The 23,362-nt window shown below is 37.6% G+C and overlaps 1 protein-coding gene across 1 annotated transcript in view; it reads left to right on the top strand.

Annotated features, from left to right (window-relative positions):
* The window catches only part of elfn1a (extracellular leucine-rich repeat and fibronectin type III domain containing 1a), a 119,956-nt gene that overhangs the window by 62,365 nt on the left and 34,229 nt on the right, over nt 1-23,362 (top strand). Inside the window, exon 2 of the mRNA XM_048192807.1 lies at nt 17,049-17,112. The gene's annotated coding sequence lies outside the window, so the exon portion shown is untranslated. The remainder of the gene's footprint in view (nt 1-17,048; nt 17,113-23,362) is intronic.

Genomic DNA, 23,362 nt, shown 5'->3' with positions numbered 1-23,362 from the left:
ACTAATTTATTCTCAACATTTTATCTCGACTTTTTTCTCGAAATTTAACAACATTTTTCTCAGAATTTAACGAATTTGAAGTTTTTTCTCGTAATTTAGCGAGTTTATTCTCAACATTTTATCTTGAATTTTTTCTTGAAATGTAATGAGTTTATTTCTCATAATTTAACGAGTTTATTCTCAACATTTTATCTCGACTTTTTTCTCGAAATTTAACAACTTTAATCTCGAGATGGTTTTATTTTTTTATTATTGCTTGGCCCTAATCTTCTTCCGTAAAAAGCAGTTAACTTATTATAAAATCCACAAAATCTCATTGTTAACAATCAATAAATCTTCACAATTAATTATATCTCCATTATTTATTTATTTATTTTATTTTTTTACACTTTTAGAAATCGTATTCCTCAATGACCCGGATGCGAAAAAAAAAAAAAAATGATCTTGTGTGGATTTTTGTGTTTACACGTGTGCAACAAATTCCGATCTGTGTCAGATGAAAGTAAAAAAATCTTATTTTTTGTGCCAGTGTAAATGCAGCCTGAGACAGGAAGAGTTTGTGAGTGAAATGTAAAGTCACCAGTCATGGTTTGTTTTGTTTTAAGCACTGTTTAGGGGAAGGTTTATCTGAAATAGATTTGACTACAATATAGAGCTGAGGGTGATATTGCCAAAAAAAGTGATCACAATATTTTTTTTTTTCAGTATCATTCAATATCGATATTTATCACAATATTCATTTCATACCATAAGTGGGGAATTAAATGCAGTCTACATGTTTGCTGGGCCTCAAGTAATCTCCACAGAAAAAAAGCCTTTTAATTTAGGGCTGTTTTTTCTGTACAAAGAATTTTTTTAACATCTTTGTACAGTATTAGACTTTGATTAGATTTTGTACAGAATGCTGTAATATGGGAATAACATAATAATAATAATAATAAACTTGACGTCCTTTGTCAAAATATTCAGATCGTCTGATACTATAATTGATCATTCTTGTGTATAATAGTCATCAATTTAGTGTTATGGTGAAAATCCCTATGAGAAAACGCCCTAGTAGATGTTGCCCTGTCTGAACTTGTGTTGTTTTTGTGCCAAAACTGAGGGTACATAAAGACATCCATCAGCCCCTCTCTGGTAAAAATCAATTCAGAAAGGCAGTTCCGTAGCAAATGGCAGATTTTATGCTTTTATTTTTGGTCTGAGTGTTTTTGTGGGTCCAACAGTTCAAGCTTTACTCTCTCCTCATCTCACTATTGGGAAATCAACAGTGTGGCTTTTGCTTTTCTTCCTCCAGGCCTAACAGAGACAGAGTCACTCAGATGTAAAATCACGTTTACAGAGGTCTCTGTTTTCTTCTTCTCCGTCTCCTACTGCTGCCAGTCCACAACATGAGGAAGTGTGCAATGTAATCACACCGTCTTTTATTATAATTCTCTTGATGGCTTTTGTGCGTTTGATCCCACAAGTGTGGGATTGATATCTCCCTGAGTGACAACACAATATCACAATGCCTTTTTTCTCTTTTCCAATTAAATTCACATTTATTATGTGGTCAAAATATTTCCTGTGATACTCGATCACTGTCATATACAAATTGCTTCTTTTAGCCTCTCTTACTGTGGCATTCTCCCTGCAGATCAGCAGCGTGGAGGTTGGCTTAAACCATATGTCAAAGCAGCCACAGTCAAACGCAGGCTTGTGCATCAGTAGGTACAGTACCACCGTGGAGCATTAAAGGGATTCTCAGAAATGCTCAAGAGATGAGCCGCGTGACTTTTCCGTCTTAAAATAACCTGAAAATCAGCATTAGGGGCAGCCACTAGAGGAAGCCCCATCAGTCCAACGCCAACGGCATCCTTTCATTCAAACCCCCTCCCGTCATCCTCTGACACTTGCACACGCTGTGCGGCTTCAAAGACTCAACCTTCTTATTCTCTCTGCTCTTGGTTCTTGCGGTTAAGGATTTGGTCTCTTTTTTCACCCTTATTAAGCTAATGTTGTTGCTGGTCCTTTTTTATTTGTGTTGTATTATATTTATTTATTTTATTATTTTTTGGAATACTCACTATTTACAAAAACTAAAACTAAAATTAAGAGCTTGTTGATGAAATAAGGAATAATTCTAGCTGAGGGGGTTATTTTACAACAATAACTGACTGAATGTAGGCCTACATTTATCCCTCTTGTTACTGAAGTACTTACAAAATAAATAAATGCATGGACATGAAATATTGACAGTAGTTGAAATTTCATTGTTATATTTTATTTTACTTGTAAATAACTTAGAGTTTCAATTAGGAAAAAAAAGTTCATTCCAACTTAAAAAGGCAATCTGCCTAGCAACAAATTTATAAACTATTAGTAATCTGTAGTCCAAGTTACTTTTCTATCTACCTTATTTTTAACATAACAGTGTTCACAGCTATTTCTAAGTTGAATGTGCAAGGCTTCTGCTGTTATGCTGCTTGCTATTGCAAACTGGTATTTATTATCATATCATTTTAATTTAGAATCTTAATCATAAACATTGGTTTGTAGCACAAATAGTTTTACTGTTTACTTCTAGTTATTTCTCTGTAACAGCTAATGAACAAGTCTCCCACATTCACAGGAATATGGAATATATCTTATTTCCATATTGAAAAATACTGTGGATAGACTTGTTAGCTACAGTCTAACATGCTTTAATTTCAGTTTCTAATTTATTTATTTATTTATTTATTTTTACTGTGCTCTTTCTCTCTTAAGCTTTTAACAATTCATACCTTGACAAAGACTACGTGTTTTTCCAAAACGTTGGTAGCAATAAAATGTGCTTAAGGTAGTGTGCAGTTATATTTACTCTTCATTAACAATTCACACTGAACATGTTTTTGTATTTAAAAATGCGAGACACAGGGTACTAAAATAAGAAATATGCAAGATCTCAAGACATATTTATAAATTGAGCTGCTTTTAACTACCTAGCTTTTTTTTAGAAGACCCTGTCATGCACAAGATGCTAAAAAAAAAAGATTTATCCACTAGTGGTGTGACAAGATCTCGTGTCACAAGATCTCGCGAGACTAAAATGTGACAAGATTTCTCATCGAGGCGATGTCTCCATAGTCTTGTGATGTTGCCATGACAGAGAGTTAGGATGATCAGGAAAGAATATGCCTCCGCTTCGTTTACATTACACCTCCACTGTCCTTTTGCTTTGTATTTAAATTAAAAACATTTAATTCAGTTGGATAACGGTCGCCGCCGCTCCATATTCACAGAGTTACGCGCGATCGTGAAAGTGAAAGTAAGCGCGAGCGCGCATTCAAACGCGATTTCAATACTCCGCATTTTGAAAGCGGCTCCCTGATGAATACAGATATCTCTCAATATGAAAGCTATTTTAGGCTGGGCAGTGTAGTTGTAACCATCTCTTAGCTCTGTATCAAAGAAAAATTTGGTCTTATTTGCACTTTGAATATTGAGAGAGTGCGATTATGGTTGCACTTACTGTAAAGTGTTACCATAAAAATGAATAACAGTTTTCTCTTAATCTTATTAAGCACAAACAGTAAGGTTTCATTTGTTAACATTAGTTAATGCACTGTGAACTATCATGAACTAACAATGAATGACTATTTTTATTAAGATTAAATAAAGATTAATAAATACCATAGCAAATATATTGCTCATTGTTAGTTGATGTTGGGTATTAATACATTAATGTTTATAAATGAAACCTTATTGTAAAGTGTTACCATTTTTATTTATACTGTTTTTATTTCTATGATCAGTTTGTGGAAAGGAGTTCAGTTAGGAGGTCAAAAGTTGTAGAAGCTCATCAATCATGTACAGTAAGGTCTGAAGAGACTGAAATCATACAGGAGAGAAGTCAGTCAGTTGAGTTAGTGGCAAAACCTTTTACAGTGCTTGAGAATTGTTGTCTTTTACTGCATATGATAATTCATACTCAGAAAGTAGAACTGAAATGACATTAATTACAATTAGTTAAAACATTTCAAATACACCTGCAGAATATTTTTCTAGTCATGTATTTCACCATTGAGGATTTCTTAAAAATAGTGTGTAAAAATCTTGTCTTGTGAACTCAATCTCATGTCTCGTCTCGTCTGGTGAAATACCTGTCTCGTCACACCCCTAATATCCACGTTTTACAAAGAAAAATGATGTAAACGCAGTGCAGTAGAATGCAAATGACCGCTAAGTTGCACTAAAGGTGCGGTCACATTTACCGTTACTCAGCAAAATCCAGTTGTTCCAACAGGAATATGCACAATTGGGAGTTTTGCATGAGGATTAAAACGTTTTTCCAAGCAGATTTCACTTCTGTTCAAGTTGCTAAAGTGAATTTGCCGCACTGACCAACAGTGCCAATGTGAACGCAACATAAGCCAGTTAGTTGTTCCATGTTGCCATGTAAAGGTCAAAAGTCAATAGACAAAAAATATTTGACAGCAGAATGATGTGATTGACCAGTAAGAATCAAATATTCCAGAAAACTGCATAATAACAATGTTTAAGTAAATGAAAGAAGCACAAATATCTCTGTAGATAAAATGATCTGCACTAGAATAATCAAATAAACCATATGTACCATTTCTACATCCTTGCACCATCCATCCATTTTTTTTTTTTTTTTTTGCCTTTACAGAAAAGCATTATTTTGCTAGTGCTTACTGAGTTGTACTAAGAGTAAGATAATTAATATCTTTCCCCATTTTTTCAAATATTTTGCTTTTGCACATGCAAACAGACGGTCTCTATATTTCATAATAACCACATGCAGAGTTCACCATCACTGGTATGAGCAGTGAAGTCAATAAAGCCCAGCTGACAGTGTATTTCCTCTCTGTTGTTTGGGTTTGCCTGGCTTCTTTTGGAACAAATACACTGACACACAGTGACAATAAAAAGGCTTTGTCAGTTCGCTCCAAACAAATGTCCTTCATATTTTTTCGCTCTCTTTTTCTGCTTTCATTCCTAATGTGCTCCATTCTTCTTTAGTCAAATGCTCTTTTTTACCTTGAAACAAGGCCCTGTTTGTGCCTGTGAGGAGTTTAAATGACTGTTAAGCGAGGGGAGAAATGTATCTTTTAACCCAAGACTGCTCTGAAACAGAGAGCAAGTGCTAAAGAGGGCAATTGTGCATTGGACCAGTACAGTTTCTTAACATAAAATTCTGCATCTACCCAGGGAGTTCCAGACCTTAAGAACGGCTCCAAAGGTCAGGAGCACCAGGAATGCGAGGATAATGAGATTATATTCAAATCATCCAGAAGTCTATGAGTAATGCTTATGCACCAGGGAAAATCCCTTTAAGAGGTTTCTGTACACAGCTGACATCAGTACTAAATGTTATAAATGTCATAAATGTAAAGAAACATAAATCATTTAGCTCTGTATCTTTGTGGGACAAGAAGTGGAATTTGCATAGATAAGGTACCATTATAATGAACATTTCTATTAACAGTATTGATGAATGAAATCAATGGCCGTTGTCTGCAGTAAACACATCCTTACTCTCCTAATGAAGGAGATCAGTTCAAATATTTAACCCGAGGGTGCTCCCGTTTTGCATTTCAAAAGACCCAGGTCTCGAAAGATGTGCAATGGCCAGGTTGTTGTTGTTTTTTTATCTGAAACAGCTGCGGCAAATCGAAAGTGGACCATGGCAGGGCTATTTTTGCCCACATACCCATGTGTAGCCTCCTTCACTTGTCAGCAGCTGAGCAGAGTCTATCAATCAGAGCTGAGCGGCAGTAGGATGCACGAGCCGCTGCGACGCTCATGGTTAGTGTGCCGGTGATATGCTCCTCAGGACCATATGGGGTCTGATCTCCTGTGGGCACTGGCCCATCCATGGCTCTCCTTGTCATGCTTGCATCACATACTGTATAGGCCAGGGTCTTCTCACAACTGTGCACATGAGGCGAGCATTTAAGATGCGAAATGAGTGGCTTTTGTTTGTTTTTTTGTTGTTGTTTTTTTTTGGTATATATTATGGTCATAAGTTCGTAATTTTATTTTTGGGGACTGCTAGAATACATTTACATCAGTGTTTTGTATATCTCCCTATATCTGACACAACCATTTCAGGTCTTGCAGTCTCTACTAATGAGCTCATGAGTTGAATCAGGTGTGAAAGATGAGGGAGACATACAAAATGTGCAGGGCTGGTGGTACTCCACGACCCTCATGTCATCAAAGATGTTCATGTCTTTCTTTCTTCAGCCAAAAAGAAATTAAGGAAATTAAGGCAGCTTGAAAGGGCTCTACGTGTTCCCAGATAGAATAGGGTCTTATCTAGTGAAATGGTTGGTCATTTTCTAAAAAAACAAAACAAAAATGTATATATGTTACAGGTTGCTTGCGCAGGAAACACACGACAAAGGAAATAGGAGATAAGATAAGTCTTTACTTGATAAATCCAACAGGTACAGGAATGAACACAACACAACTCACGGAAAACAAGACTGGACAATGAACATAGGGCAAACAGGAACTTAAATACATAGAGTAACTAACCAAGATGACAAACAGCTGTGACAATTGAGTTAGTGTCCATGGTGACTAATGATGGCGGGAAAACAGAACAAAGGAGATCATGTGACATAACAACAAACAGAACGTGACTGAGTCCGTAGCAATATACTTTTTAACCACAAATGCTCGTCTTGCACTAGCTCTGTGATCCGCACACATGACGTAATCACGTTACAAAGGTCATGCATGATGTAGGCGCAAGTACCGATCCAGTGTTTACAAAGCAAGCGTGCAAAGATTAAGCTAAATGCCCTTTTCAAGAAAATAGGTAAAACTACGATATCGGACGATTTTGAAGTTGGAGGAGAAAATTAGATTTTAGTTTTTTGTCCTACTGCGGTACTTCTGCGGTATGTCACACGTTACCTTTCAATGTAATGCATTGCGCATCGCAGAGCTAGTGCAAGATGAGCCTTTGTGATTAAAAAGTATATATATATATATATATATATATATATATATATATATATATATATATATATATATATCCTGGAATGTTTTCCTCAGAAACCTTAAAGGGATAGTTCACCCAAAAATGAAAATTTGATGTTTATCTGCTTACCCCCAGGGCATCCAAGATGTAGGTGACTTTGTTTCTTCAGTAGAACACAAATGATGATTTTTAACTCCAACCGTTGCTGTCTGTCAGTGGTATAATGCGAGTCAATGGTAACACAATTTATAAGAGTCAAAAAATATTCATAGACAAGTCCATATTAAACCCTGCGGCTCGTGACGACACATTGATGTCCTAAGACACGAAACGATTGGTTTGTGCGAGAAACCGAACATTATTTATATAATTTTTTACCTCTAATACGCCACTATGTCCAACTGCGTTCAGCACTCGCTTAGTGAGGTCTGATCGCGCTCTGACAGCAGAAGTGATGTCTGACACTCAATGAAGTATATGCGCGAGACATCACTGCCGTTGTCAGAGCGCGATCAGACCTCACTAAGCGAGTGCTGAACGCAGTTGGACATAGTGGTGTATTAGAGGTAAAAAATGATATAAATAATGTTCGTTTTCTCGCACAAACCGATCGTTTCGTGTCTTAGGACATCAATGTGTCGTCACGAGCCGCAGAGTTTAATTTGGACTTGTCTGTGCATGTTTTTTGACTCTTATAAACTGTTGACTCTTACATTCACTCGCATTATTTGACTGACAGACTGCAACGGTTGGAGTTAAAAATCATCATTTGTGTTCTACTGAAGAAACAAAGTCACCTACATCTTGGATGCCCTGGGGGTAAGCAGATAAACATCAAATTTTCATTTTTGGGTGAACTATCCCTTTAATTTCTTTTCGACTGAAGAAAGAAAATGGACATTAACATCTTGGATGACATGGGGGTGAGTAAATTATCAGGAAATTTTCATTAAGAAGTGAACTACTCCTTTAAGAACCACTGGTTTACAAAAACAAACAAACAAACAAACAAAAAAACATTATTTGTCTCATACTATGCATTACTGCAGCCCTTCTTTTCACCCTCTGCCTGAAATGCTCCTGTTTTAGTTTCAGTCTCTTTAAAACTTGCCTTTCCAAAAAGCACAGAGTGTTGTGATTGGTTAACAAGGAGAGCAAGGCATGGGTTGAGGTCACCAGAAGAAAAACAGCAGCAGCAAAATGGCTTCAAGACAAGTGTGGACACAAGAAATGTGTTTTACTCACTTTGAACTCTCTCTGTAGCACAGACAATCCCTGCTGCCCGTGTGTGCTGATCCATTCTTTGTTTTTTCCTTTTCTATGTTTTTTTTTTCAGCTTACGGGGCTAATTTCTTCTCATCGTCCATTTTCAAATAAACAGCTCCTGTTTTGCGCATTGTTTTGCGTCTTTGTGTTTTTGGTTTGGGGACCAGATAGAGTCGTTGGGTGACAGAGTTGTTGTCAGCTTGTGTAGTCTGTGACTCCCTGTTACGGATCATTTACATAGTGTCACGTAGTGTGAACACCACAGTGACTTCAAGACTCCAGATTACAGATAGCAAGTCATGTAGTCTGAACAGCACAGCGATCGGCCGACGTTTAAAGACGTGTAGTCTGAACTAGGCATGAGTGTATGACAGAAATGTAACATGACTCAACATAATTAGTTTTCAGGTACCGAGGCCTCATGAGCAGTTGTAAACAGCATTATATCTATTGTAACTATGGTGTCGGTATTGAAAGTCAATGCAATAAAAAAATAAAAATAAAAAAAAAAACAGTGTCTACTAGACATAGCTAAATCACTTACCCAACTGTTGTTTGAGGGTGGCCAGTAGGCGGGAATTATGCAAATGTTTAACATGGTGTTGTAGCGAAGTCACGGAAATAATGGCAGGACTCCAAACGAGGTGTTTCAGGAAAGCGTTTTCTGTTGGAGGATTAACTCCCTTTGCTGTGGACTTTGTGACTTTTCAGATGCACAAACAGCTATATTACACATTTAAGGAAATGTAAAATAAAAAATGGCCATTAATTAATTAAACCACACATTATATTTCATACAGTTTTGCTCACATAGCTGTGTTACAGGTTCAGAAGTCTCATTTGGAGCTGCTCTTGGTCCTTGCATATAAGGAATGGCTTTGGGCTAAAGTTTGGGTTAAAGGTAGCATACGCCAGGGCAGCTGCAAAATCTGCCCTGCCAAGGACGCAGAGCTTCCAAAGCCTGCTCTGTGCCATTAAATGGGTCATTGACCAGCTAAATGGAGTCATTATGATGAGTAACTAAAAGAATAGCACCCAAATCCATGAACCTCGTCTCTGCGGAGCTCTGGGTTCCGCTGCTTTTGGGGTTTCACAGGCTTTTGCTGAATGACATCTGCCTGAGACCTCTTTCAAGGGAATGCAAATGACACCCTGACCAGCTAATTATACCACATCAACACTGCTTTATTGACAGTTGCAGTGCATGAGATATCCATGGGAAACTTTTTTTCTTCTTTGGGTTCAAATTGGTACTGTTTGGTACTGTTAAAGGGTTAGTTCACCCAAAAATGAAAATTCTGTCATTTATTACTTACCTTCATGCCGTTCCACACCCGTAAATCGGCCATCGCTATGTAAGTCGTTATTTTGTTTATTTTTAGCGCACCAAAACTATTCTCGTCGCTTTATAATATTAATATTGAACCACTGTACTCACATGAACTGATTTAAATATGTTTTTAGTACCTTTATGGATCTTGAGAGAGGAAGTGTCATTGCTCCCTATGGAGGCCTCACTGAGCCATCGGATTTCAACAAAAATATATTAATTTGTGTTCTGAAGATGAACGAAGGTGTTACAGGTGTGAAACGGCATGAGCGTGAGTAATAAATGACATTATTTTCATTTTTGGGTGAACTAACCCTTTAAGATCTCTTTTCAGAGGAGACTTGTGTGAATGCTACAGTAGCAGGCTTGATATAAGCAAATGCTGATCATAGGTGTAAGAGACATACAAATACAGAAGTGCTTCAAAATGACTATATGTTTTCAGGCATTTACAAGTATAATAGAAGTGATGATTGCTAAACCTTTAAAAATTCAATAAGAAGTTAATTTCTAACAGTTTCAGTACTGCTTGGCAAATATGAATTTCTGAAGTGCTAGGGAATGTAAGTAAAAGTCAGCTAATAAAAAGGAAAACAAACATAATTTGTAATGCTAATTAATGGACTGTTAGCGGGAAATGGTAAAAAACTGCATTTTTTAAAATGTTTTTAAAAAAAATTGGTTATAAATTATATTTGGTTAAATGTGGTCATTCTTTCGTGAAAAATATGGACACTTTACTTTTCAAAAGAGTATACTTATTATGGAAAAAATAATATACTTCAAATGAATATACTTTAGAGCAAATTGAATATAATGTTTTTGGACACATAACTGCATGTACGTGTGTATATATATATATATATATATATATATATATATATATATATACAGGGCCGCATTAAGACTACAAGAGGCCCCTGGGCTTTACCTCTTGAGGGGGCCCTTCATCCACCAGCACTATTACCTATATTCAGGGGTTAAATTGGGCCGGGCCGTCCGGGGCTGAGCGCCGGCACATAGGCTTACGAGGGCTCGGATTTTTGAAGTGAAAGAGAATTTTACTTGCCTGACCAGATAAGTAGCTTGATTAAAATGTCAATAACAACCAAAACGCGAGAATGATTAATCTAGCTTAAGTGGCGACTGATAGTGGATGTACTGGCGGTGATATTGCGCTGTTGAGGATCACGTAACCTCTTGAGGAGAATTCAAAACAAATGAGCTCTGTTCACACAAAGAAACTCAGTTATAATGTTGCATTAAAAATTCAATGGGGTTTAGCTTGCTATTTACGACATATGATAAAGTTAAGCATAACACGACCGAAAGTGCTGAATTCCTGAATATCACCTCGATTGAAATTGACACTAATTTCATACAACAGTTCAATAAACAAGTAGTTAATATCAATCACTTACGTTTTAGATGCAATATGCCTGTTTTTGTTCTATTGTAGCAGCGAAAATAGTTCCAAACAAAGCAGAAACAGCCCATCTCGCAGCTGCGCTCAGCCGTTTTGAATGATTCAGCGTTTTGAACGAATCGGTTGAGTGAAGATTCAATCGCCCATTCATAAACAACTGCTTCATTCTTGATTCAGAGTGAATCGTTTGAATAAATGACTCAGTGGCTCACTCATTAAGACGGTCACTTGCCGCCATCTACTGGCGGTTTAATTTCATGTTTAAAAGTATACATTTCCCACCAGCATTTCTTAGGCTATTTGTTTATAAATATATAAAGAATCTCATAACATTATTGAACGCAGTTGTACTTTTTCAGTGTAAATTATTTAATTTGGTAACAGCCCTATAGTGTCTTACTATTTTAATTTATCAAATGTAAGAATATGAAATAAAAGATAAAAGATTTGAATAATAATAATTTTTTTTTATTTTTTCCAGACAAGCTACTTTTTTTACTCTGACAAGTAAATGACCAATTTAGTTGTCCAAAGGACAAGCACAAAACCAGGCTTAATGTCGAGCGCTGTATTTTGTATTTATATTCTGTCCTTTAATGGTAGCATCACTCTTATATTTGATACTGACACAGGGAAGGCACAGGCCTACAGAAATATTTTATTGTCATCAGATGTAGCTTTCACAATACCATGTATCTATAGAATGATTTTGATTAGCATTTTATTGTTCATAGCAGAGGGCTCTCTCAACTTTGTTATATTTTACAGTTTGTCAAATGATACGATTTTGTAGTCTTTGCATACACATGCATCCCTCCAAAGCCTGAAACCACAGAGAACCTCAGTCTTCCAGTCTCAGCTTTTTGAAGGCGGGTCAAAATAGATGTTGTTCGCGAGCAACCGGCTGCCATTACGCAAATTTTTACATTGTTATGTAGGTTTGTAATAGAAAGTGAGACTGGAATTGCTGAAGACTCATTTCGGCAGTTCAGAATCAATTAATTCTTTAAGGCAAAAATTACTTTTTTATCCTGCACTTTGATTTTTAAAACAATGTGACAAAAACACGCAAGTTCGACCCAAATGTTTAATGTAATGATTGTTACCATTAGTACCATTAGTGCATTAGTTTATATCCAGCTGGTCGCTTTTATCGATTCGTTATGCAGCAAAGTTGCATAATTAAAACTAGTGTCATGAGAAAGCAAACATGCAGCAGACATATATAAACAAATCAGAAATGCATTCGATTTCAGTTATCTTTTATCATCACTGTAATACAATACAAATACTTATTTAAATAATAATCAGTGTTCTAAAATGGAAGCAAATAATGTACATAGGCTACAATATGTGTCTAATGTCAATGCTATGGCCTTTGTGTAGATAGGCTATTTAAAGATGGTCATCTTTAAGCATGACTGTTTTATGGATTTATGTTTTCATGGATTTATATGAAATGGTAAGACTTTATAATAAGATTCCATCTGTAAGGTTAATAAAAGTATTGTTCATTGTTAATTTCAACATTTCAACATTTTACCTCATTGAACGTTTTCAGAAACTGTATTTTTGCATGATTTGTGTTTTTATTGGACTACTGACGACTGCAGGGTTCAGTGAGTGAAGGGTCGCACATCGGTCGAGAAGCGTAGCGCCGCGCCACGTCTTTAAAATTCGAACACATTGTCTTCTTTGGGGCTGTTCACACAGAACGCGCTTTCTGCGCTATTTTTCTTTGTTTTTCTATGTAAACATGCGCTAGAAGGACGTGCAGAACCGTTGCGCTCGCGTCTTGATGCATGACATGGCGTTCTAAAGCCATGAATCAGTTCAGCCAAGTTAAAAAAAAAAAAGTTTTAAAAAGCGTCTCGAGACCTTGCGGTTTCCCCCATTCCTCTGCCCGCGTCTCGCGTTTTTCAAAGCAAAAACGCGTTGTGTAGGCTACGCACACAAGCAGCGCCACTGGGTCTGTCCGCGTTGTCCAGATACTGATAGTTAGGCTGCGTTCCAGTTCGGTTTTTAAATGCCCTTCCCTCGCTAACTTCCCTCGGTCTCGTTGACTCGGATGTACGTCATTGCTTACGTTGCACGAGTGCTCAATTCTGGCGGAACCTTTGCAATGGGCTGAACTGGAACGTCCTAAGCCCTTGATCACTTGGAATCCGCAATGGAGCTGATTTATTATTTATTTTTTCCTCTTACAAAATTGTTTAATACAGCATTCTATATGTATATATGTGTGTTTTAAATGTTTAAAAAAATAATTAATATATCATAGAATTGTTTGTGGTAGGGTAAATTAAACGCGATATGCGGTGACGTCATAATCGTGTTGCATTGTGGGTTATGGAGCTGCCTGAAGTGTACATGTGAAGTAGACTCGCTCCCTCGGTTAAAATCGAGGAGCGAGGGTCTGTCCATGTAAACTTCCCTCGTCCACTTCACGAAGTGGAACGCACTTCAAAATGGCGGCAGGGATTCCCCTGAGGGGAAGTGTGTAGGGAAGTTTGCGAGTGCGTGTCTAAAACTGGAGTGGAACGCAGCCTTAGTTGCTTGCTGCTAGACGCGGCGCGTCGTAATGAACTTCACGCGCAGAACAGCACATGTATTCAAATCAAAGCGATGTTAAAGGGATAGTCATCATATTATAAAATGCGGTTATATTTTTTCCGGCATCACCGGGGCCCTCCCTCAGCCCGGGGCCCTGGGCTTAAGCCCAGGTAAGCCCGTGCATTAATGCGGCCCAGTATATATATATATATTCATTTGATCCAATTAAGACATGATCTTTGTCATTTCATAATCTCCTCATAATTAGTCTTTGAATTATATAAACTAAAGTATACTTAAATGTAATTTCTATTGAAACTTTATTAAATTTGAAGTACACTAAGTGTACATTCAATACAATTAAGTGCACTTCTTTTCCACAAAGGTTCAACAAGATATCTATGTATCTTCATTTGTTGTCTCATTATGTCATTCAGACTTACATAACACTGAGTATTATTTTCGTATTGTTATCCTGAATCAAAGCACTGGTTGAAGTCCTCTAAGTACAACAGGGTGAATACTGTGTAATGCAAATTACAATTGCTGCCCTCATATTTACAGCGTTTAAAAATGCCAACTCAACCACCTCAGAAAGGCACATCAAAGACATCCTCAGATGGAGTCAGTCAGCACCTTCTAGTATGATTTTACTCTGCTATTGTGTAAAGGGTTCTGACATTGTCCATCAGTGAGTGGTAAGCCATTGCTGACTCTCTAACAACATAAACAAAAACAACAAAAAAAAGAATGAACACATTGTCACTAAAGCCTCAAAGGTCACAGGTACAGACCTCCCCTCAGCTGAATCCCTGTACACATTGCCACACATACTAAAAAGACCCATCTGACCCAGAACATAACTGGTTTCAGCTGCTCCCCTCTGGCAGATGCCTGCGACTACTAACAGGCGAAACATTCCCATTAAAAACAGCTGTCAGACTGCTCAAAAAACATTCGTAGAGTAACTCTATTAATCCTCAGGTACACGCTATCGTCCTTGTTTACTTTGCACATCAGTAGTGTTGTAGCCTATTCCGTAGTAGGAAATCACATGTTAATCAGATTATTTACAGTATATTGTATTTGTAGTGTATTTTTTGTATTGTACGTCGAATACAGTAATGTTAGCATTATTTATAATTAAAATTTTTTTCAGTTTTAATTTTAATTTTATTTTAAGTTTTAGTAATTTTATTGTGCTTCTTTCTTTTTTTTTATATTAGATTTAGTTGTTTTATTATTTCTGTGGAGCTGGCACAAGGGAGGGACAACCTGTCACTCACATGACATCATGGCAATAGCAAACCGCAACCATCCAATCAATTCCCCATGGACAAAATCAAGTCACACACTACATGTTTTCTTCATTTCACTTGGATGTACATCACAATAGGGAAGAAAAGACTATCACAACTTCCGTTTCATGCTGATTTTCATCTAATATTTATATTTCATTTTAATTCAGCTTTACCGAAAATTTTGATTCGTTTTAGTTTTAGTTAACAATAATGGTTGCTCTTTATTTTACAGTATGCGCACTTATGTGTACTTACAGTGTACTTACCTAAGAAAGTACTGTTGTAACACAGTTCGTAAATGGGTAGAAGGAGTCCTTCACTGACGTCGATCCTCCTTTTATGCTCCCGGAGCTCCTCCGTGAGAGACTCAAGGCCGGTGCGCCTCCCAGGTGATGCTCGTTATCACTTGTGTCACCGGCCTTGCGCCGTTCCCTCACGGCTCTCACCCGCCCTGGTCGCCACATACCTCCATCGCCCCTCGCAGGCCGGGGGGTACTCTACTCCCCCCCGGGGCCTGTCTCGGCGGCCGAGGCACCTGGGGGTAAGGACAGACGAGACGAGAGAAAGGAGACGGAAGCAAGGGGAGCGACAGGACGAGAGAGGGGAGAGAGGAAAAAGAGAAAAAAAAAAATTCTGGGTCCGGTTCCCAGACACACTGCCGCTTGGTCCTCAGCCAGCCGAGAGGCTCTTCCTCGCTGTGCCATGCGGTGGCACTGGACGCTCAGTGGACGGTCCGATCCTCGACCACCTCCTGGCAGCCGGCGATGGCTCCTCCGGTTGAGGGCAGCCGGCAGCGAGTCCCCTGTCCCCTGCTCCTCCCCTTCATGGCGGACGGCAGCAGGCTCCGGCCCACGGCGGACGGCAGCAACTCCTCCGCTCCCTCCTGGACGGCAGCCACCCCACCTCGTCCCAGGATCACGGTATCCGGGTCTCCGTCCCACCTTTCACAAGGCTCCAGTACCACCGCCTCGGGCAGCCTCTCGCGGTCTTCACTCCCGCGCTGCCCGAACTCCGCAGCACCGTGATCCCCCTCAGCAGCGAGGGCTCTCCGACAGCATGTCCCTCCTTCCTCCCGGGTTTCGGCACCAATGTAACACAGTTCGTATATACGGGAAGAAGGAGGCGGGAACCGGCGAACATTCAACAAAACTTTAATACCAAAATAAACAAAGAACAAAACGAAAGTAATGCCGGCAGACCCTCGCAGACCTCACACAAACATAATAAAACATAAAATAAAGTCCAGGCCTGGTCCTCTCTCGTCCTTCACTGTCGTCGCTCCTCCTTTTATGCCTCCGGAGCTCCTCCATGAGAGACTCGAGGCCGGCGCGCCTCGCAGGTGATGCTCATTATCACTCGCGTCACCGGCCTCGCGCCGTTCCCTCACGGCTCTCGCCTGCCCTGCTCGTCACAACTGTTGTTATTATAACTACAAGGGTTAAGGTTAGGTTTAGGTGTAGGTTCAGAGTTAGTATCTAGTTATTACCCAGTTATTGCAATAACTATAATAAGTGCATAGTATGTACTCGGGAAACAGGGCTGTAAAATAAAATAAAGTGCTACCATAATTACTAAGGCTTCTCATACTTTTTCATATGTTCAAATGTAATTCCTGTCGAAAATCTAAAACCCAGACCATCTTCCTTTCGACTGTTTTTCCAATTCCACGGTTAATTGTCTTTATGTTGGAACTTTTACATTGCTATGCCGAACATTCATTAGCACTCTGGGTGGATGTGCATGGAGCTCACAGAAAAAGACATACTGAATTAATGGAGTGTTAATAATCACTAACTCATTAGTGTCATCTTATTTGCATAGCATATCATTGCATCTTTTGAGCAGTGAATATTAATTTCTAAAGGCATGAAGTATTGCAGGATATAAATAGCGGAATTATCCATGGGTAAACCACTCATCAAGAAAAAAGTCAAAACGCTGAAAAGAGCTGCTACGTAATATTATTTGTCTCACGTGCTTCTTTTTAGGCAAGTCAAGAGAGGTAGCACTAATAGGCTAGGATTTTCATGGCTGCTTGATTATTGTTATCATTAATTTATCTTTTGTCAGTTTAAAACGATTAGTAAATGGCTTTGCACAATGAAAGTCACATTTTGCATTTTTGTGTTGATGTCTAAGGCAGAGTCATTGCACAAATTGATGTCTTTTCTGTCTCCTTTTCTCCCACAGGGACAGGCCAGCTACTGATGGTGGATCTCAGACATGCATGTGATCACTAGACAGTTTAACCGGGGTAAGTCTTTTTTGGAATGGCTCCATGACCTGAATAGTGGCACGGCGTGAGACTGCTCTAAAGCCCCAGTGTCCTCCTCTCTGATTGGATCTGCCCCTTTGTACTGTAAATCAGCACTGTGAGCTTTAAGACTTCACATTCAGTTATCGCTCCGATATCTATAGAAACTTTCAGACACTGAATGAACGTATTCCCACATTTGAAGAGTGATAACAGATGATTTTAGTTTGTTTCTCTTTGTTACTTTGAATCGCCTCCTTTTCTGGTTAGGTCAGTTGATAAATTGTAATCAAATTAGTTACATGATGTGCTGAGTAAATAATCTAATTAATTGCATATATCAGTGTTTGCCTAGACAAACTTTCAGGAGACTACCATTAGACGACATTATTTTATTAGGGCAGATGAGTACAAAATTGAATAGACATTATAAAAAGTTGCTTTTTGGAGTCAATCTGTTGGTCTTTATTTCATTATCACTGCCCAGCTAACAAAAATAAGAATGTTTTGCTAACATTCCCATTAAGTTATAAAAGTGTTATTTCTCAATGTTCTCAAAACGTCCATTTAAAAAAAAAAAAAAAAAGTTTTAAAAACGTTTTTTTTCTTGGTTATGCGAACGTTAAGGGAACATTCTTTTTATCATTTTGCAGTTACAGTACTTTTGAGTTACGTTACTTTCTCATGTTTTCTGAACATTCTGAAACAAGTTGTAACATTTATTAAATGTTAGGGCGAACATCCAGCTAAACGTTTTAGTTAAAAATGTTAACAATTAACAATGTATAAATAATATTTTGTGCTAACCTTTAGAGAACATTGTTAAAGACTAAAATAGCTTAAAAATAACTTAAAATAAATGTTTTATTAACGTTACTAGAACCTTGTCACAACGTTAACTAAAGTTCTGAGAACATTCCCTGTTAGCTGGGTCTATCAGTCACAGCAATCAATTTTGCATTCGAGTTTATTGTTCATTCCAAGATGACACAGGATGAGTTCATGCATTCCTTCTGCACTTTTTTTTTTTAAATTGGTCACTTTTTTTCAGTGTGATGGACCACTGCCTCTACACTCTAAAAAATGCTGGGTTAAAAACAACCCAAGTTGGGTTGAAAATGGACAAACCCAGTGATTGGGGTGTTTTAACCCAGCGATTGGGTTGCAGTTGCGTTAAATGTTTGCTGGGTAGTTTTATTTAACCCAACTATTGTTTAAATTACTATATGGCTGGCTGAAAATGAACCACAAATAGGTTGGAAATTAAAAATCAGATACATAATTACTAGAGGCAACAATAATAATCAAAAGGTGAACATTTATTATACATATTAATACATGTTAACTTCCAACATATTTTCGGTTCATTTTAATCAAGCGATACAGAAATTTTTAAACAATAGTTGAGTTAAATAAAACTACCCAGCAGCATGTTGGGCAAACATTTAACCCAACCGCTGGGTTTGTCAATTTTTAACCCAACTTGGGTTGTTTTTAACCCAGAGAATATGTTTTTAAGATGCTGTGTCAAGATATATTTAGTTCAGCTGTGAAAATCAAGTCTCAAGACCCCTGCATTCTGCATTAATTATTTTCTGTTGTGTTGACTCCTTTACATTTTGGTGGTACTTCAAGCTTCACTTGCTCTGATTTTAGAGAAATTAATTATTACAAGATGTACACATGGGGCAGGGGTGATTAATTAATTGAACATCATTAATTGTTCCAAATTAATGCGTTGAATTGGCAACCGTAATCATTTAATTTATTTTGACTGGTGGAAGAACAATGGATGATAATGACTTTTTACAAGCCCTCCCTTAGGTTCAGTCACAGAGAGGTCCAAAGCTTCAAAAAGAAAAATGAATTATACACACCTGGATATAATGTGTCATGATGTTTAAAAATTCATTATTTTCCAAAAGATAAAGGCTTGATCGTTGGACCTCTCAGTGCCTGGAAATAAATAAATAAAAAGATAAAAAAGATAAATAAATAAGCGGGTACCACGATACGGTATTCCAAAGCCACAAACTCAGATCTATTTTCATTCATGTTTTAATCATCTTTGTCAGTTACACTTTAATTATCATCACAGTCTGGATCTACAGCTGACAGCCTCTGCCCTCTGAGATCGATGACGTGGACGTCTACAGAAACCGTTATGACAACTTAATTTTCGTAAGAATGGGCCAATCCTTTGATGTGTCCTTATAAATCACATTAAGTGGCAAATATGAAAGAGCTTTAATATTTGATCATAGTGAATGGCCCAGGCAGTTTAATTTGCTTAGTTCTTATGGATATTCCTCTAGACACCATGCTCTTGCACCGTTTCACCTCCGAGGCTATTCACTGACAGCAGCAGCCACGTGTGTTGACTTCTTGCATGAATCTGTCGGTTGAGTCTTGGTGCATTCATTCTAGTTCACACTGGCTGATGCAACCCAGACTGTCAGTGGGGCAATGCCAAAGAGATTATGCTGCTTTACTCTGCTTGTCTTCACAGGGGAGAGAACTGAGCTTAGACAATCCTCCAAATATGCACCAGTTCATTATCATCCATGCATTCTCTTTACTGATTATCCATGTATGGTGTAAGGACACTTCATTAACACGAAACCTGTAAATGAATGAGAAATATGTAAATACTTTAAAGAATATTTCACAAGTTAAGCTCAATCGACAGCATTTGTTGCATATTGTTGATTACCACGAACAGTCATTATGACTCAAAAAAAGCACATTTCAAGATTACAATGTTAACCTAAACTCCAGCTGGAAAGAGATTGACAGATCTGAGCGGACCGCTCTTAATGTTTAGACCCCGGGCGCTCAATATTTACACTTTTGGGGGAGATAAACCCATGAATGGCATACTAATAGTAATAGAACTTGGCTAAGAGAAAGCATTTTAATGTTAAAAAAGTTAAATTTGAATGAAATTGTTGTAATAGGGGAAAGATTATATTCCTATTTACTGGATGTATCGACTTTTTGCATCATCATAACGTTTGTGCTGATGTATTCATTTTGTTTATATTCGTACAGCTGACTATACATAGTCAGTAGACCATAGTCCTGGGTAACCTGGATGGTGAGTAGTTAGTGTATACGTTTTATTCATTGAAATGCTGCACAAGTAGTGCAACTCTTTAGCGAATTCACTGCTGCCTTTTTACACATGCAAAACATAGAGGAAAAGGCCAAAGTAAACATCAGTTCAAATCTCATGATGAAGAAGAATTTCGCCGTGAACAGATTTTAAATTCGGCTTTGAAATCGACAGCTTTTTGTGTAAGTCTTTCTGGGATACTTCAGAACCCAGAGAACCAGACTGTCGGATGGGAGAGAGCCTTTAGAGGTTGCATTGTTAAGTCAGACAGCTTGATTTGACTGACACTTTTCCCTTATAATGCTAGGCATTTGTGAGGGGAATTTCTGAGGCAGATACTCGGCATGTACTGTCTGTCTGGATTGCTGTTTATAGAGCCCCAGGTTGATTCCAAATATACATCGTATTGTCTAGTGCTGAAAATGAATGATTTGGTCATGTATTTAATAATTTATGAATTCTAGTCCTATATAAAGAATTTAAACTGAACAATATTATCCAAGACCATCAACCTCCTGAACCATGTGTGGGCTGCTATACTGATGTCTCATAGACTGGGCTGCCTCCTCCTCCTGAACAAAAGAGATTCAAATCTATTTATTTCTATTCCATATGCACAAGGCAATACTGTTTTGTTATTATGTAGCATCCAACATCTATCTATCTATCTATCTATCTATCTATCTATCTATCTATCTATCTATCTATCTATCTATCTATCTATCTATCTATCTATCTATCTATCTATCTATCTATCTATCTATCTATCTATCTATCTATCTATCTATCTATCTATCAATCTATCTATCTAATATTGAGAAACCTATGATTTTAGACACAATATTGCCAGTTACTTTGTCTGTTTTTGTTCTGCCAACAAAAACAGCAGAACTGCGACCCACAGAAGTGGAGTTTTGTTCCTGTTGTTTTTGAACAAATCAGTTGCATGAATGATTCAGTAACTCAACCAAAAAGACAGTCACTTGTTTACATTCCTGAACGTATCTTCATTGATTAATGATTCAGTGACTGTTTCCTTCCTAAATTAATCAGTGTTTTTTGTATGAATTGGTTATATGAATGATTCAGATCACTCACTTTTGAAGACACCTGTGTAGCTTGCAGAAAGTATCACTGAAAAATCCCCACCACTAATGCAGACTGACAATTTATGTTGCTCGATGAATGCCCCCACACACACACACATATATTATGTAAACACAAACTTTTATGTTAGATGCGATTAATCATGATTAATCAATTTAACAGTCCTACTAGTGAACATTGATACTTTTTTTTTTTTTGCATTGCTGTTGCTGCAATAATCCACTCAAGGGAATCCACTCCATGTGCTTCAGTGATTTTTACCACGGCTAAGGGGCTTGACATCATGCCCAAAAACACCCTGTGATAAAATCACTGTAACACACGGCCTCTTGTGGCTTATTGTTTTTAGTAGACATCTCCTCGGAAACTTTCTACCTCTCAAGATTCATTTCTCCTAAGTAATTCAGAACCCCAGTATTCATCAATATGCTTCCTTGCCTCTTGGGCCCTCGCTCACTCTCACTTTCTCGTTGAGTAGGCGAAACTCTAGACTGTTTCACATCACATCATTCTACTTTCTATGCACAACACCGTTTTTGGTGTGGAACGACATGGAGCATAAAGAGTGTTTGCATGTTGTGTAACTTTTTAAAACCCCTGAAGCCTAACATCTCCAGAATAGGTAAATATATTTCTGTTGCGCCGCTAATGTTTTTCATCTCAACGAATCAGTCGGTCGCATTTCTTAAATGTCATCATTTTTATTTCCAGCTGAGAAGAGACATCCCTCCCACAGCCGTGGCCATTAGCTCTGCCATACAATCATTTCATCTATATGGGGCTTGAAAAAGAGGTACAACGTGCTGCATCAGCTTAAAGCAATTGTTCATCTCTAATGACTTAGATTTAGAAAACTCGCTGCAACGCTAGCTGAAAGCAGAGAGGATTAATAAAAGCCAATTGCATCTCCAAAACTGGCACGGATGTGATAGCTTATCATCTTGCATGCAATTTCAACTTCCTCCACTGCATAGAGTTTGAAACTATTTAAAAGTCTGCCAAAAAAACAAAACAAAAAAAACCCCTATGATGTGTTTTTTTTTTTTTTTTTTTTAGTAGCCACTGTGGTTGCAAGACCTTTACCATAAAAGTATGGTAACAATATTACAGGTGATGTTGTTATAGCTGATTCAACTTTGTTACATCGTAGAGGGTATATACATGATGTTGTAGTAGATGGGAGTCACTTTGGTTATTCCCACACAAAAAATATGTAACCCATGTAACTCACCCACAGAGACCAGCTTCATCTCGGCCAGTCCTTCGGGAATTTGCCGCTGGCTCTTATGTAGATAGTGTTTAAACATGAGGTATAATTCGTTTTGGGTATATCAAACGGGCAGTCTTTGGTCTTATTAATCTATTACTTGTTCCAGAGCTAATAGATTTGACTTAAGGACTATATTAAGTTTCATAACTTTTATATTAAGTTTTATAACTTTCATAACATTCAATATACATTGAAATTAAATCCTGTACTAGAGCGCTGTTTTTGTACGTTTGACTGAACGTATGTTTATTTCCTATTTTACTTCTTATACTGTTATAATGGCTGTTGTTGTTCATTTAAATATTAATGTTCAATAAATATTTTATATAAATAACATGCCGTATTTTTCTTAAGAAAGATTATGTTAGTGATTTCGACTTCAGTGAAAGTTACATTAATACGCCATTAGATGGCGGCAAAGACTGTCTTGTGTTATGAGTGAGTGAGTTAGTCAGTCACAAAGACTTTTATATTGAAATGGACCGAAACAAGGAAACAAGGACGATGTTTTTAATATAAACAACATCTTACGAGACACAACTGACAAATGCATTGACTAGTAGCGCTGTCATGGGAATGTCTTAAATGTTAAAAGGACAAACACAAAAGATATTGCTTTCCTCAGCGGACATTCAAACTAATTTTGTGATAATGAATATAAGATTGACCTGAAAAATATCAGGCAGAAGGAAGTAGTTCCTCACTCCATTGTTCTTATTTATTTACACACTTGTGCTGTCGAACTGTTGTATAAACAC

The sequence above is a fragment of the Megalobrama amblycephala genome, linkage group LG1, assembly GCF_018812025.1.
Source record: "Megalobrama amblycephala isolate DHTTF-2021 linkage group LG1, ASM1881202v1, whole genome shotgun sequence".
NCBI classification, from domain to species: Eukaryota; Metazoa; Chordata; class Actinopteri; order Cypriniformes; family Xenocyprididae; genus Megalobrama; species Megalobrama amblycephala.
Note: the sequence above shows the minus strand (reverse complement) of the source record. Positions and strands in the feature narration are given on the sequence as shown.